Below are 14,426 nucleotides of genomic sequence, written 5' to 3'. Positions count from 1 at the left end.
CATGGCCTGCGGTGCTGGCATCCCATGCGGGTGCCAGTTCTAGTCCCAGCTGCTCCACTTCCGATCTAGATCTCTGCTATGGCCTAAGAGGGCAGTAGAGGTCCTTGGGCCCCAGCACCCACAAAGGCGACTCAGGAGGCTCCTGGCTCCTGGCTTCAGATCAGCTCAGCTCTGGCTGTTGCAGCTATTTGGAGAGTGAGCCAGCAATAGAGGACCTCTCTCTGTCTCTGTCTCTACCTCTCTCTGTAACTCTTTTAGGTAAATAAAATAAACCTTTAAAAAAAGATATCTCAAAGTAGAAAAATCCAAATGATAGGGGAACAGATCATCCTTGTGGACAAAGAACATTTGATGCCCACAAAAATATCTGTTCTGGAACAGTATTCGTTTATCCCCAGAGCACTACAGTGTGAGACAAAGAGAAAGCAGAACTGCGCTGTCCCATTTGTCATTTTAAACTCTGCCTCCCAGGAGGTAAGCAAGACTCCAGGATCAATGGGATGAGTAAGATTCCAGTAACCGGAACTAAGCACTCCAAGAGAAGAGGGATCCTGTCCATGCACTCACTAAAAACTGGTTGGATTGCAGTGACGTTTCTGTGTGGTCACTGACAATCAGGAGCACAATATTGACTTCTTGTTCCAAGACACAAAGCTTGAAACTCAGTTGTTCCCAAAGCAAACCAAGAAACAACCATCTGTCTGAGAAATTCTATTCTGGTGGGTTCTACATTTTCTTCTGCCAAAGATCTTCATTTTCATGAGGAGGTTACACTGGCCTCTTTTTCCCCTTTGTTTTTCGTACTCTGAAGCCTCTCTAGCTTGTGGCTACTTAACCACACAATTCTGAGATTGTTTCTCCTTTTCCTTATAAAGAATGTCTATGCCCCTAGCTCAATGTCCTGACTCTGCTTCCTTAAACCCCTTCAGCACTGAAAAATGTGTCACACATCCGCATGCACATACACACAGACAGACCCAAATACACACCCAAACAGATTCACACCAGGAACCCCACACCTGACTCCCCGCCTCCCCTCGGTGGCCCTCTGAAAGTTGTGGTTCAGCAGCCCCACGCCTCAGAACTCTACAACATGTAGTGAAACTCCTCAGGTTTGGGCCAACTTGTGTAAAGGAAGCCAATGTCATACTTGGGGGAGGGGGAAGAACCTGGTCTCCAGAAGACCTTTAAGGATATGGATTTTGTGACACAGGTTCTGTTTTTTAACTTCCCAGGGCACAGGCTAATTGGATCTTTAAGAGTGCCACCCAGTCTCCTCTGCTAAACTCATCTATAATTAATAGCAGCCGTGGTTTTAAAAGTGTGTCAATCTTCAAAGGTAGTTTTCTTCTTGGCAGGCTAATCGTTTGCAGCTACAATCATAGGTTTAGGCTTAATCAGTCCTTTCTTCATACATATATTTAAAAATAGCAAACCTCATCTGATACTTCTGGAATTACTGCTGTCTGAATGTCCTGAGTGTGGATTAGGGACGTGGTAGTCCATCACTTAACTGATGTAAGAGCATTGTGTTTGGGCATCATGACGCTGGTGTAAGTGATCCCAGATGTTGCCCTCTGGGAGTACCAATGGCAAGGCCAGGGTTTCAGATGTGAGCGACCTGTTAAGCAAATAAACAAATACTTAAATCAACACCTTACATACTAAATTTTTACTTAGATGCTGAGGAAAAGCAGAGGACTAAAAGTTGGATGACTCCTGACCTTTTTCCAGGTCCTGCTACTAGTTTAAGGGTATCCCCGCCTGGGGCAGCCCCTGAAAAGAGAGAGATGAGCCGGCCACAGACCTCTGAAACCACCTTAATCCTCTAGAAACCCATCACCTCCCCGAACAATGGTCTTAGGATTTTGTTTTCACTGTAAAACTGAGCTGTGAAATTTGGAAGGCTGTTGACATAGTCAAAGTAAAAATAGATGTATATTTGCAATTCGCATTTCCAAGTCCTTGATTAAAAACCTAAAAGACAGCCGGCGCCGTGGCTCAATAGGCTAATCCTCCACCTTGCGGCGCCGGCACACCGGGTTCTAGTCCCGGTTGGGGCGCCGGATTCTGTCCCGGTTGCCCCTCTTCCAGGCCAGCTCTCTGCTATGGCCAGGGAGTGCAGTGGAGGATGGCCCAGGTGCTTGGGCCCTGCACCCCATGGGAGACCAGGAAAAGCACCTGGCTCCTGGCTCCTGCCAGGATCAGCGCGGTGCGCCGGCTGCAGCGGCGGCCATTGGAGGGTGAACCAGCGGCAAAAGGAAGACCTTTCTCTCTCTGTCTCTCTCACTGTCCACTCTGCCTGTCAAAAAAAAAAAAAAAAAAAAAAAAAAAAAAAAAAAAAAAAACCTAAAAGACATATTCAGGGCCCACCTACTTTAAAATCCCCCTTTGGGGTCTAGGTGGTCACTTCCTCTTTATCCTACAAGATCAGGCACAAGGTGGCAATGGAGATGATGTCTAAGATATGGAAGTTTTCAGTAGGTCATCTTCTAAAAAATTACGTGACTTTCTGCCTTTTGTAATGACATCAAATATCTCAGCACAAAAGGAACATATCAACCAGCAGATTGCATAATGTGGATCAATTATGAAGGCTAAACAGAGAGTACCCGTTAGGAAACCAGGAAACAGAAATGAGATGAGGAAAGGCAAGGATGGATGCTTTACCTCCTGTGACATCATCTTTCTGAGAAAGAGTCAAGGCTCTTTTGGTCAGAAAGCCAACCTGGTTTTCAAAGACCTGATGCAGTTCTCAATTTGTTAGTGACTCACCCTATGGTCTTAGCTCTGTGCCTTGGGAAGGACTCCCATGCAAGATAAACGAAGAGCAGTGATGGAATGTCCTCGGTGGCCCAGCCTCTGGCCCGCTCCAGTCTTGGAAAAGATCTGGGAAGATTTGGGATTTCCCACTTCCCTGCCCTGAAAGTCTGTCCTGAAAGCTTTGTCCTGGACAGTTCCCAGTTATGAAGCTTCAGATGAGCGTGTTTCTAAAGGACTGTCTTAACCCTAAATCTCCTCCAGGAAACCAGCCCATCTTTAGGTACCTGCAGGGATCTTGGGGTCTCAGAATGCTGTGTCTCTCCAGCCGTAAAGAGACGTGTTTCACTTTTAAGGTCAATGCCAGAACTGGCCAGACCCTCCTGTGTCCTGCAGATCACTGTTGATTTAAATCATCATTAAAACTCTATTAAAGGGGCTGGCAGTGTGGCATGGTGGGTAAAGCCGCTGTCTGCAGTGCTGGCATCCCCTATGGGCACCAGTTCTAGTCCAGGCTGCTCCACTTCCGATCCAGCTCTCTGCTATGTATGGCCTGGGAAAGCAGTAGAAGAGGGCCCAAGTGCTTGGTCCTCCACACCTGTGTGGGAAACCTGGAGGAAGCTCCTGGCTCCTGGCTTCAGATCAGCGCAGCTCCCGCTGTTGCAGCCACCTGGGGAGTGAACCAGCAGATGGAAGACCTCTCTCTCTCTCTCTCTCTCTCTCTCCTTCTGCCTCTCCTTCTCTCTGTGTGTGACTCTTTCAAATAAATTTTTTAAAAAACTTTAAATTTAAAAAAAAGCTCCATTAAAAGCACCTAGACTGCTCTGGTTTCAAAAAGAGTCAAAAAAAAAAAAAAAAGATGTGAGGCATAAGGGACCTGGTAAACTGGCAACCGTGTCCTTGAGTTCCGTTTCCTGTTGCAGCGATGATAACCACTGTCTTCGCTTGATGTCTACCTGTAACAACAGCCATGCCCCTCAGGAAGAACAGGCTGAGAATAAATGCTAGTAGGGTGGGACAGGGATGCCACTCTTGTCCCTTCCAGATGGACTCCATGCCCAGCAACGTGCACTAGGTGTCTCTGCATGGCCCCTGACCTGCCAATCAATGTCCGAGGCTGTCTGGACCCCAGCCAGCACGGTTTTATGCGCTTTCTCCCTGAAAAACGAGCAGTTTCAGTTCAGAGAGGGGTGAAACTCTGAATACCAGAGGCTGAAAGCACGTTTGTTTTAGACAATCTCTTGAAACCTTAGTTTTCTTTAGCTCTGGTCTCATTCATGTCACTTGACAATGACTTACTGTTTGGAAACAGCTGCATCTGCCAACAACATTGGGCATTCAGTCTGATTCACTAGCCGGTCCTGGCTCCTGGAAACCCATCCCAGGTCTGGGATATCCATGGCCTTAGAAGAGTGTTCACACACAGAATATTAGGACAGTTGTTAATCTCCAGCAACTCAACTTCCTGCCTCCAAGTCTCTAGAGAAAAAAGTATCGGTCTTAGTAGAGGAACACAATCTTTCACTAGAGGAAGAAGTAGGGTGAGACACAGTTAGATAATTTTTCAGGAACCTGGGCCTATCCTGCTTCTTTTTAGCAACGCTAAAAAGTAGGCAAATCTCTCTTGCCTGCTTTTCCTTGTATTTCCTTAGGTCCCTACCGTCTGTTTTGTAGACATGCCTGGATGGTTACAGTGTGATCCTTCCTTCGCATACAGCAGTATTTGTAAAGACAGGGTACACTCTCGAGGTTGCCAGAAGCAGTAGCATCCACATCACATAGAAAATAGAATAAAAAGCGGCACGCAAATGCTCCAAACGAGTAAAAAGAAAACTGCGACACCGTTGGCAGAGTGATGACGGGCAGTCTGTATGTCACTTGTGAGCCTTTCAAGGGAAGAGAAGTGGCAGTGCTGAGGCAGGGAGCTTCCTAGAGTATGATTTGCACTCTGTTGAGAGCGAGTGAGGGGCCTTTTCCTTCGTTGCCCATGTCTGCATAGGAAGCAGTAAGCAGGCCGTGTAGAGTAACAACACAGGAAGATCCCAAGAACACCAGGTTTCTGGGATAATCCACGGAAGAAGGGTCTAGGCTGGGAACTTGAAGGACAGGATAAAATCATCCAAAGAGGAGAAAATTCAAGATTATTCTTAGCTGCTAATTTGACCAGGTCAGACCAAATGTCTGAATTTATATCTGCAGTTCAGAAAAATATTCACACCTATTGAAAGTAAACTCTGAGATTAGAGCACAAGGTTACTGAGGGTTCAGTCCTGAGATGACACAAAGCATAATAATAAGCTAAAATCTATTACAAAAATAACTGGGTAAGTAGAACTTCTTGGTTTGTAGTTAAAAGAACCTAATGAATGATGCTTGGATCACTTGACCTAATAACTCATCACTTCCTAAAGGGAAGGACCTCAAAAAAAGGAATCAGGAGAAGAGATTGTAGCAAGAACCATGTTTCTGGCCCCCTCTGTTAAGGAAATCAAGACACAGCCACTCTTTCATGAAGTAGGGTACCTTCAGACTGCGACAGGGTGGAAACAGGGTCACCAAAGCAAGACCCTTGAGACCTGACATGTACCCATTTCCTGACCTGCCTCTCCAGCCCCAGCTCCAAACCAATCGGGAGCAAGGGATTTGCAGACCTTAAATGCAGAAGACCTCCTATTGCCCTGTTAGGGTCTTATTCCCTCTATACACATGCTCAGAATAGCTCTACGGAACCGATAGATAACCTTCCTGTGGTGAGAGTAGTGAGCAACACTGCCGTTTTGAGTGTATTTTGTGCAAAAGAAGGAAGGATGTCTGCACATACCTCCATGCTGGGTGCAATCTGCAGTGCCTTGGGCCAAGGGGAAGCCACCGCCCCTCTCCACCGGCAAAAACCCCTGCTCAACTCCCTTCGTTGATCCAGAGGGCAGAACCTCTTCCTGCCATGTTGTCTTCCTTGTGTTTGAGCATAGCCCTGGGTCAACCTCGTCCGGGTTGCATGTTGGCCTCTCGACAACTTCTATTTGCAAGTGAACCCAAGAACCTTGAGTCGACAGTGTATGGAGAACTACTATGTTAAGGTGACATGGCCCTTGCCGACTTATTAATAGCTCCTTCACAACACTTGTGCTTTCACTTTTCAAACAACTTGAAAGTGAAAACTTGAAGTAGTGCCAGCAGTCTCAGGCTTCTTCTCAATCAGCCGGAGACTAAGTCATCTTAGGACTGTTCTAACTTGAGCTCGGCCAGGGAACTAGACCAACGCTCCGACTGCTGTGATGCATACGTCTGTCGTGTGCAGTTGTTAAGACAGCTAAAAGATTAGCACTTCACCGAGACATCAGCAATATGAGTATAGTTGAAGCTGGTGACTTAATCTCCCTTACCGCACCCAGCACTTCATACTGGATAATAACCAACACACGCTACTGTTTTCAGTCAGGTAGTAGAGTGGCAATAAGCTTGGGCTCCAGCTTCCCTTCTCAGTAGTTATATATTCTTGTGTGAATTTCTTAACCTTTCTAAGCCTTAATTTTCCATCTGTTTAGTCGGGAAAATAATGGTAAGTCATCCTACAGTTGTTGTGAGTTTGAAGTGAAATCTTGTTTACTTATTTCTTGGCACAGTGATTAAAATATAGGAAGTGCTCAATAGTTGGGCTCATATAATCCTCATGAGGAACTTTGGTGAAAACAGAAACTACAGAGAAAAAGGTTTAAAAAGAAAAGAACCATTCTATGTGATCGTAGAATCTAGTTGAGCATAACTTAACATGTAAGTCAGCGTTTTCTTTGCTTGTTTTTGCCTCCTACCAATTTTGCCCAATGTCAAGTCGACTTTGCTCAGTAGCCCTAGGGTTGTCAAGTCCTTTCTGTCTGGGCCTCTGGGTATAAATAGCCCCAAGTTCAATCTTACATGGGGCTGACACAGAAAAAGTACTTCTTAGTTACTATGCTGACAGTAAGTACTACTTTTTTGGCCCCTCCATGCTAGATCCTCTGACCTTGAATAATCTTTTGGTCCTTAATTTCTTCATTGTTTTGTTCTTGTTTTAAAATAGATTTTAGTGTTTAAAGCAGTTTTAGGTTCAAAGCAAAATTGAGCAGAAGGTACAGAGACTTCCCAAACCCTGCCCCCCAACAGCCTCCCGTTAGCAATGCCCCCTCCAGCATGGTACAGTTGTTCCCACTGATGAACCCGCAATGACACATCACCATTAGGGTTCGCCCTTGGTGCTGTGCCTTCCGTAGTTTGGATGAATGTTTAGTGACATGTGACCATCATTGCAGTATCGGTCTAAAGAGGACCCTGTATTCGTCTCTCCTCCCTAGGCAAGCCTTTACTCGCCATCCCTCCCCATCGCTCCCCACCCCAGCAACTGCTTCCCGGTGGTAATCTTCCCTTACTGCTTGTCCAAAAGGGACAGGAAGATGCTCTTCCTCTAAGTTCACTTATTTTCTTCTCATTTAAAATTTTTTAAAAAGATTTATTTTATTTATCTGAAAGAGTGACAGAGAGAGGGAGACACACACACAGAGCAAGAGCTAGAGTGAGAGCGAGAGCGAGAGTGAGAGAGAGAAAGAGAAAGATTGAGATTTTCCATCTGCTGGTTCACTTTCCAAATGTTTGCAATGGCAGAGCTGAGCCTTCTGACGCCAGGAGCTTGGAAATCCACTGTGTTTCCCATACAGGTGGCAGGGACCCACGCATGAGGGCCATCTTTTGCTGCATTCCTAGGTGCATTAGTTGGGAGCGGGATTGGAAAGAGCAGGCCCAAGCCTGTGATTATATGGGATACTGGTGGGGATGTCACAGATGGCAGCATAACCCACTGCACCACAGTGCCAACCACTACACCAGCATTTTAATAGCCAGAGCTACCAACTCTCCCGGAACCAAGGAAGAGAGCTGTTTGCTTCAGGAAGTAGCAACCCTCTAACTCCTGGGGCTGACTTGTCCAGCAAGCCCTGTGCTGAGGGGCCCCCAAAATGTTGCTTTTCACTTTTAAAAAATCAGAAGAAAAAAACCTGAATATAATAATAACAACTGTATAATTATGAACCCAGTCTGGGTTTTATTCATCTTTATGCCAATATAGTCATAAGATACTTATATTTAAATCTATTTTTATGGAAGAAGGGGCATGAGAATATCAAAAAGTGGCCCTGGCTGTGGTTTGAAGTCTGAATTAGGGTCCAGAGATAAACTCACCCACTTCCCACCCCTCACCAACTCACCTCCATCCCCTCCCTGCTCCACCCGTTTACTTCCCGTGGCTAGCACAGGACAGAAGTCACAGCCACTTGGAGTTTCAATAGGATTTTCAAAGCCACGAACAACATTGATTATATATAACTTGTTTATTTCACACACACTTCATAAATGCAACCCAGATTTCTTCACACCCCCAACCCAAATCTAAAGTACGTCAACGCACCTAACACGACAGCAGGATCACACCTGCAGTCACCAAATTAAGATCCAGCATGAGGTAACCTTCCTCTGGGAGCAAAGGAACATCACACGGAAATGGGCACTGATTATATTTATCACAACATATGGCGACGCTTTTGTACGGATTAATTAAAGTCAGTGAGGCTGAGTCCTTGGTTCACTAGTCAAGGATGAGGCCTCAGTCTATCCCTGGGAAACCATAAAGCTCATTTCTCCAGCTGCCCATTTTGCTCACAGTTGAGTATTTTCCCTTTAATGCAAGGTGCAGGGGAAAATGGACAGCATTATATTTTATAGCGAATTTGCCAATCTTATGGATGGATACTGGGAAATTATGGCCACCAACTGACTGCTGGAGTCAGTTGCAAATAAAACACGGATATATACCAGTCCTTTTTTTTAAGATTTATTTATTTGAAAGGCAGAGAGTTACAGAGGGGAGAGAGAGAGAGAGAGAGAGAGAGAGAGAGAGAGAGAGAGAGAGAAGTCTCCGATCTGAAGCCAGGAGTCAGGAGCCTCTTCCAGGTTTCCCACATGGGTGCAGGGGCCCAAGGATTTAGGCCATCTTCTACTGCTTTCCCAGGCCATAGCAGAGAGATAGATTAGAAGAGGAGCAGCTGGGGCTAGAACTGGCGGCCATATGGGATGCCGGCGCTTCAGGCCAGGGCTTTAACCCACTGTGCCACAGTGCCAGCCTGCCAGCCCCCAGCTTTGTTTTTCAACCAATGTATTTCCATTTTTTATGATGCCCTCTTGTGTGTGAGTTTATTATTTGTGAAACATAAACTCCGTCTTCACGGGGAGTGCACTTGATGAGACACACATCCTTAGTCTGGCTAAGCGAGTCTCCGTCCCACTTCAAAAGCCAAAGGGAGAGGCTTGCAGAGGACAGATTATTCTATCCCAAGCTATATGATCTTAAGACTGCTCTCTGCCCATGAGACTTGCACTCCCTGTTCCCATGACAAAGAATCAGATGGAATAAAAAGATGTTTAAGTCCTGTGTGGGATGTGGAGGACTGTGCTTGATACAGGGTAGTAGGAGGGAGTATCAGAACTCCATGGTCAAAGTCAAATGTGCAATGTTTGTAGCTTATATCAGAAATGGACTACTTTATATTTCGCTAAGTATGAATTAAGTATAAGGAAAAGCAATTTTTCAAAGGAAAAACAATTTCTCTCAGACCTTAAGGAATGTGCCTGCAGATGACCCCAGTTTGAGATACTCACCCACATTAATTTGCAATGATTTATCTCCACTACTCACATGTAAGTTATTATACTCAAGGGCTTTCATTTCAGTACTGTGCTTATCACAGTACTTTTTTGAATGCATATTTAATTAAACAGGCTTTTTTTTTTTTTACCCAGAAACCACATCCTTTGACTGGTCCCAGCCATTTGAATCTTTCTATGAACTGGTTTTTATCCAGCTTTTACCCATGTATCTTTGTAGGTGTTACAGTATTAAGTAGTACTAATGCAGAAAGGTGCTGGGTGTACAATAGGAGTTTTAAAAATAGTAGTGCATTATGAAACTGGTTTTAGCCTTTAAATGATTGCTCTCGAGATTGCATTGCCAACCTTCTGAAAAGAGGCCCAGTGTTGAATTTTAATGAGCGCAGCAGCATTCATTTCAAGCACCCAAAGGCAGACTTGGGGAGCAGTGTTAACTGAATCGTATCCAGTGTGGACTGAGGGACTTAAGGAGTTCTCAGGGGACTCTTCAAGGAGTGGAACCTCTCAGACTCTATGCACACAGCAGAATCAAGTTAGACTTGAGAACCTTCGACGTTGGGGTGGGGAGAATCCTGAGTGCTGTGTTCAGCAGAGCTCTCCGCTCTGCTCATCCTCACCTGTGCACAGTCCTTTCCACCAAACACCTCCTCCCCTCTGCCCCGCTGCTGTGCAGCTGGCTCTGCGTCTCACCCTTGCATCTCCGCCTAGACTTCCCTTTCCCGGAGAAGCAGGCCCCTCACCAACCAAGACCTGGGCAGTGGCCCCTTGGGTGTGACTGAGTGGCACGTAAGGAGGCTACTGACACAAGCAGGCTGGTGGCCCAGCACCTGGCACAGAGGATGCACCCAAAACACTGTCTTCAGTGCATGCTGCATGCAGGCCTAGGTCAGGCTGCGGAATCATTGGTGAAGATCTATGAGATAGGCCTTGTTTGCACCCGCTTTTACAAACAGGCTTAGAGAATGTGTTCACGTGTTTGGAGTCACATTACCAAGAAGCGTTAGGGGTGAGGTTCAAACTCAATCTAGCACCAAAGCTTACACGTTTAACCACCCTGCCATTCTGTCACGCAGACATCTGGGGGAAAAAGATACTGTTTGATAAACTCGAAGGAAGGAGGTTCACCTCCAACTGACCTTTGCTGGCCCCAGCTCCTCGTTTTTGAACTCATTCAGGTCAGCATCAGAAAGCAAGAAGTTCTGTGCCAGAATCATTCAAAAGAGCATTTATCCATGGAACAGAGGTATGCAAATAAAGCAAAAATAAAAACCATAAAGGGGGAACAATAAAAAGTAAGAGTCCCCCTACTCAGAGCCACGCCATTCCCTTTTCCGGAAGCAATGATCCACATCTGGTGTTACCATGAGAGTAGTTATCATGAACTGATATTCGATCAACTATGATCAAAGTCCAATAATGGATCCATTTGGTGGGTTCTGACCAGCCTTTTTGAACTTTTTTTATTTCAATATCTTGTTTCTCTAAAAAGCAGAGAGACAGAAAAGGAGAGAAATCTCCCATCTACTGGTTTACTCTGCAAATGTCCACAACAGCCAGGGCTGGGCCGTGCTGCAGCCAAGCACGTGGAACTCCACCTGGGTCTCCCACAGGGGTGGCAGGGACCCACGCACTTGAGCCTTTACCTGCTGCCACTCTGGGTGCACATCAGCAGGAAGCTGGATTGGAAGTGGAGGTCCGGGACTTGAAGCAGGCACTATGAAATGGGATCAGAATGGCCCAAGCACTTACCCACCGAACTCTGTGTAAATGCCATAGAAAAAGAACACATTTGAAAGGTCAAAATGAAGCCCGGGGCAAGGGTAAATGTTGTTCTCTGCAGCTGTGTTTGAGTTTTACAGCGAGCACAAAGGTGCTTCTGGCTGGGTCGTGGTACTGGACGGCTTCCTTCCTGGGCAGTAATGTTCACAGCAGCTGGAGAGCCACAGAGCTGGCAGACCTGGCTTTGAGGATCCCTTCTTCCCAGAACCTCCCACCCTTCCCTCTCTGCGGCCTGAGGGACCCTGATAGAGAAGAAATCCTATCCCTCCCCTCCTCTGCTCAAAGCCATCCAAGAACTTCCCTCGCACAAGGAAAAGCCAGGGGATAACAGAACAGGTTCTTCTTTGTTGTTGTTGAGTTAGCACCCTTAAAAACAACAGCAGGAGCAAACGTGCCCAGATTTCGAGGGCCTATTCAGGCCAATGTGAATGAAAATATGGGCTCTAATATCAGTAACTGTGACTTGGCTCAAAACAAGAATGGGATTTTGCACCCAGGGTCTATGTTGAGGCTGATCTAGCTCAAAATACAACTTGTACGACATTCCTAAAATTCCCCTTGGAGAACCCTGGGGGTGCTTCAGGGAGAGAAAGCACTGTTCAGAAGAGTCTGCAGACACACTCTCAGAGAAGGCACCAAGGACGAAGGAACAGCAAGACTGTGACCACAGCCCCACATCTAAAGGCACGAGGGCAAGAGAAGCCACTTCTCGCAGCCTGAGGCCAAGCTGAGCCACAGCGGAGTTTGCGTGTGTTTAGTGCACTGTTGTGAGGACAGCCAGTCACAATAATGAAAATAAGGAGGCCATCTCGCCATCTCAGGAACAGGAGCAGCACTCAGCCAGAGAGCGGAGATGGGGCCACACCCCTCCCCCTTCTCACTCTCCTTGTCTCTTTCCTTTCCCTGGAAACTGGGTAGAGCTAAAGGTGGTAGCTCTGTCTTGACAGGTCTGTGTAGAAGCCTCAACTGGGACACCATCTGGGGAATCCCGCTCTGAAGCGGCAGTTCCTGGCATGTTTATTACATGCGTGTTTGTTGATCTTGCTGTCCGCTAGATGCATGAGCTCATGTGAATGGTCGTCTTGCCTGTCTTCTACCAGATTCCTAGTGGAGGAACAGCATCTCACACCAAGGAGACGTCCAGTAAAACAGATCTCGGACGGATGAGTAAATGTTAGGCTAGGCAGTGGAGGTTATGATAGCCAGCTGGCTCTCCCACTACACCCAGTCATCGGGTCAATTCTGAGAGGCCCATTTGGAACCCTCAGCCCTGTGTGCCCTGTGGGTGGTTTAGATGAACGTGGTTTGACTGCCGTGGTGTGTTTTCCCAAGTAAAGACATGGGGAGCAGAAGGAAAGCAAAAATATCCAGGCTTGAAAGGGCGCAGTAGGGCTAACCATTGCGGGAGTAACCACGGTGCAGCCGGAGAGGTCTGGTGCCTGGGAGGCCAGGGAGGATGTGGTTGGATAGGCGAGGTCCACTGGCGAAGGTGCACGATGTGAAGGAGCTTGCACGTTATTCTGTAGGCTCCTGGGGATTTCTCGGCGGCCTGAAAGCAGAGAAATGATGCAATCAGGTAACTGTAAAAGTCACATGACAGAAGCATCCGAGAAAAGGAGGTGCTATAATCAGGAAGGCTAGTCCCAAGGCTCTTAGACTGGACCAGGGGCCCAGCCCCTCGTGTGGTGTTACGGAAGGAGAGGCAACCCTAGGGGACAAGGAAGGGAGGTAGCAGGTGGGACAGTGTGTCTGGATGGTAGGCGTCGAGGATGGATATTCAGACTGGCAAGTCATGTGTGCCCTGTTGAAGCTGTGGGAGGGAATGAAAACACCTAATTTGAGTAATTGATCACTTGGAAAATCTGATGAAAACTAAATATCTTTCCGCCAGAAAAAATACACAAACGTTTAGGCATGTCAGAGACCTCACATATAGCAACCCCATTACCACAAATCCTACTGAAATGTCTACAGACATTATTAAGAGCCCTTGATTGAGAGAAGAAATAAATGACAAAGATACCAAAGAAATGACTTCAATTAATGAGTGGGCAGAAGAAGTCTTGATGGTCCCCGACCAGCTGCTACAGAGACACTGTCATCTATTTTTTTAAAAAAAGATTTATTTATTTATTTATTTATTTCAAAGGCAGTGTTAGACAGGCAGAGGAAGAGAGAGAGAGAGGTCTTCCATCCAATGGTTCACTCCCCAGATGGCCGCAACAGCTGGAGCTGGGCAGATCAAAGCCAACAGCAAGGAGCTTATTCTAGATCTCTCATGCGGGTGCAGGGACCCAAGGACTTGGGTCATATCTTACTGCTTTCCCATACCGTGGCAGAGAGCCGGATTGGAAGTGAAGCAACCAGGACTCAAATCAGTGCCCATATGGGATGCTGGTACTATAGCCTGCAACTTTACCAGTTATACCACATCCCTGGCCCCTGATTATCTATTATAAAGGAAGGAGAGGGGCTGGCATTGTCACATAGTAGGGTAAGCCTCTGCTTGTGGCACTGGCATCCCATATGGGTGCTGTTTTTTGTCCCAGATGTTCCAGTTGCTATCCAGCTCCCTGTTAATGGCCTGGAAAACACCAGAGGACGGCCCAAGTCCTTGGGTCCCTGCACCAATGTTGGAAACCAGGAAGAAGCTGCTGGCTCCTGGCTCCTGGCTTTGGATCAGCCTAGCTCCAGCTGTTGCAGTCATCTGGGGAGTGAACCAGAAAATGGAAGAGCTTTCTCTCTTTCTCTGTGTAACTCTGCCTCTTGAATAAATAAATAAACTTTCAAAAAAAAAAAGGGAAGGAGAAGCAGGGGTGGGCATTTGGCTTAACAGTTAGGATGTTGGTTAGGAGGCTCACAGCCCACATCTGAGTACCCAGGTTCAATTCCTAGCTCTGGCTCCTAATTCCAATTTCCTGCTAACGTAGACCATGGGAGGCAGTGTTGATGGTTCAAGTAGTTGAACTACCCATGTGGGAGACCTGAATTGAGTTCCTGGCTTCAGCCTCTCCATCTCTTGTGGGTATTTGGGGAGTGACACAGGAGTTGCCTCTCTCTATAAGAAGGAAGGAAGGAAGGAAGGAAGGAAGGAAGGAAGGAAGGAAGGAAGGAAGGAAGGAAGGAAGGAAGGAAAGAAGGAAGGCAGCCAAACAGAAGAGAGGATAAGATAATGGTGCAAGAAAAGAACTGGGACT

This window comes from Oryctolagus cuniculus, chromosome 12 (assembly GCF_964237555.1).
Source record: "Oryctolagus cuniculus chromosome 12, mOryCun1.1, whole genome shotgun sequence".
Taxonomy (NCBI): domain Eukaryota; kingdom Metazoa; phylum Chordata; class Mammalia; order Lagomorpha; family Leporidae; genus Oryctolagus; species Oryctolagus cuniculus.
This window is presented reverse-complemented; position numbering follows the sequence as displayed.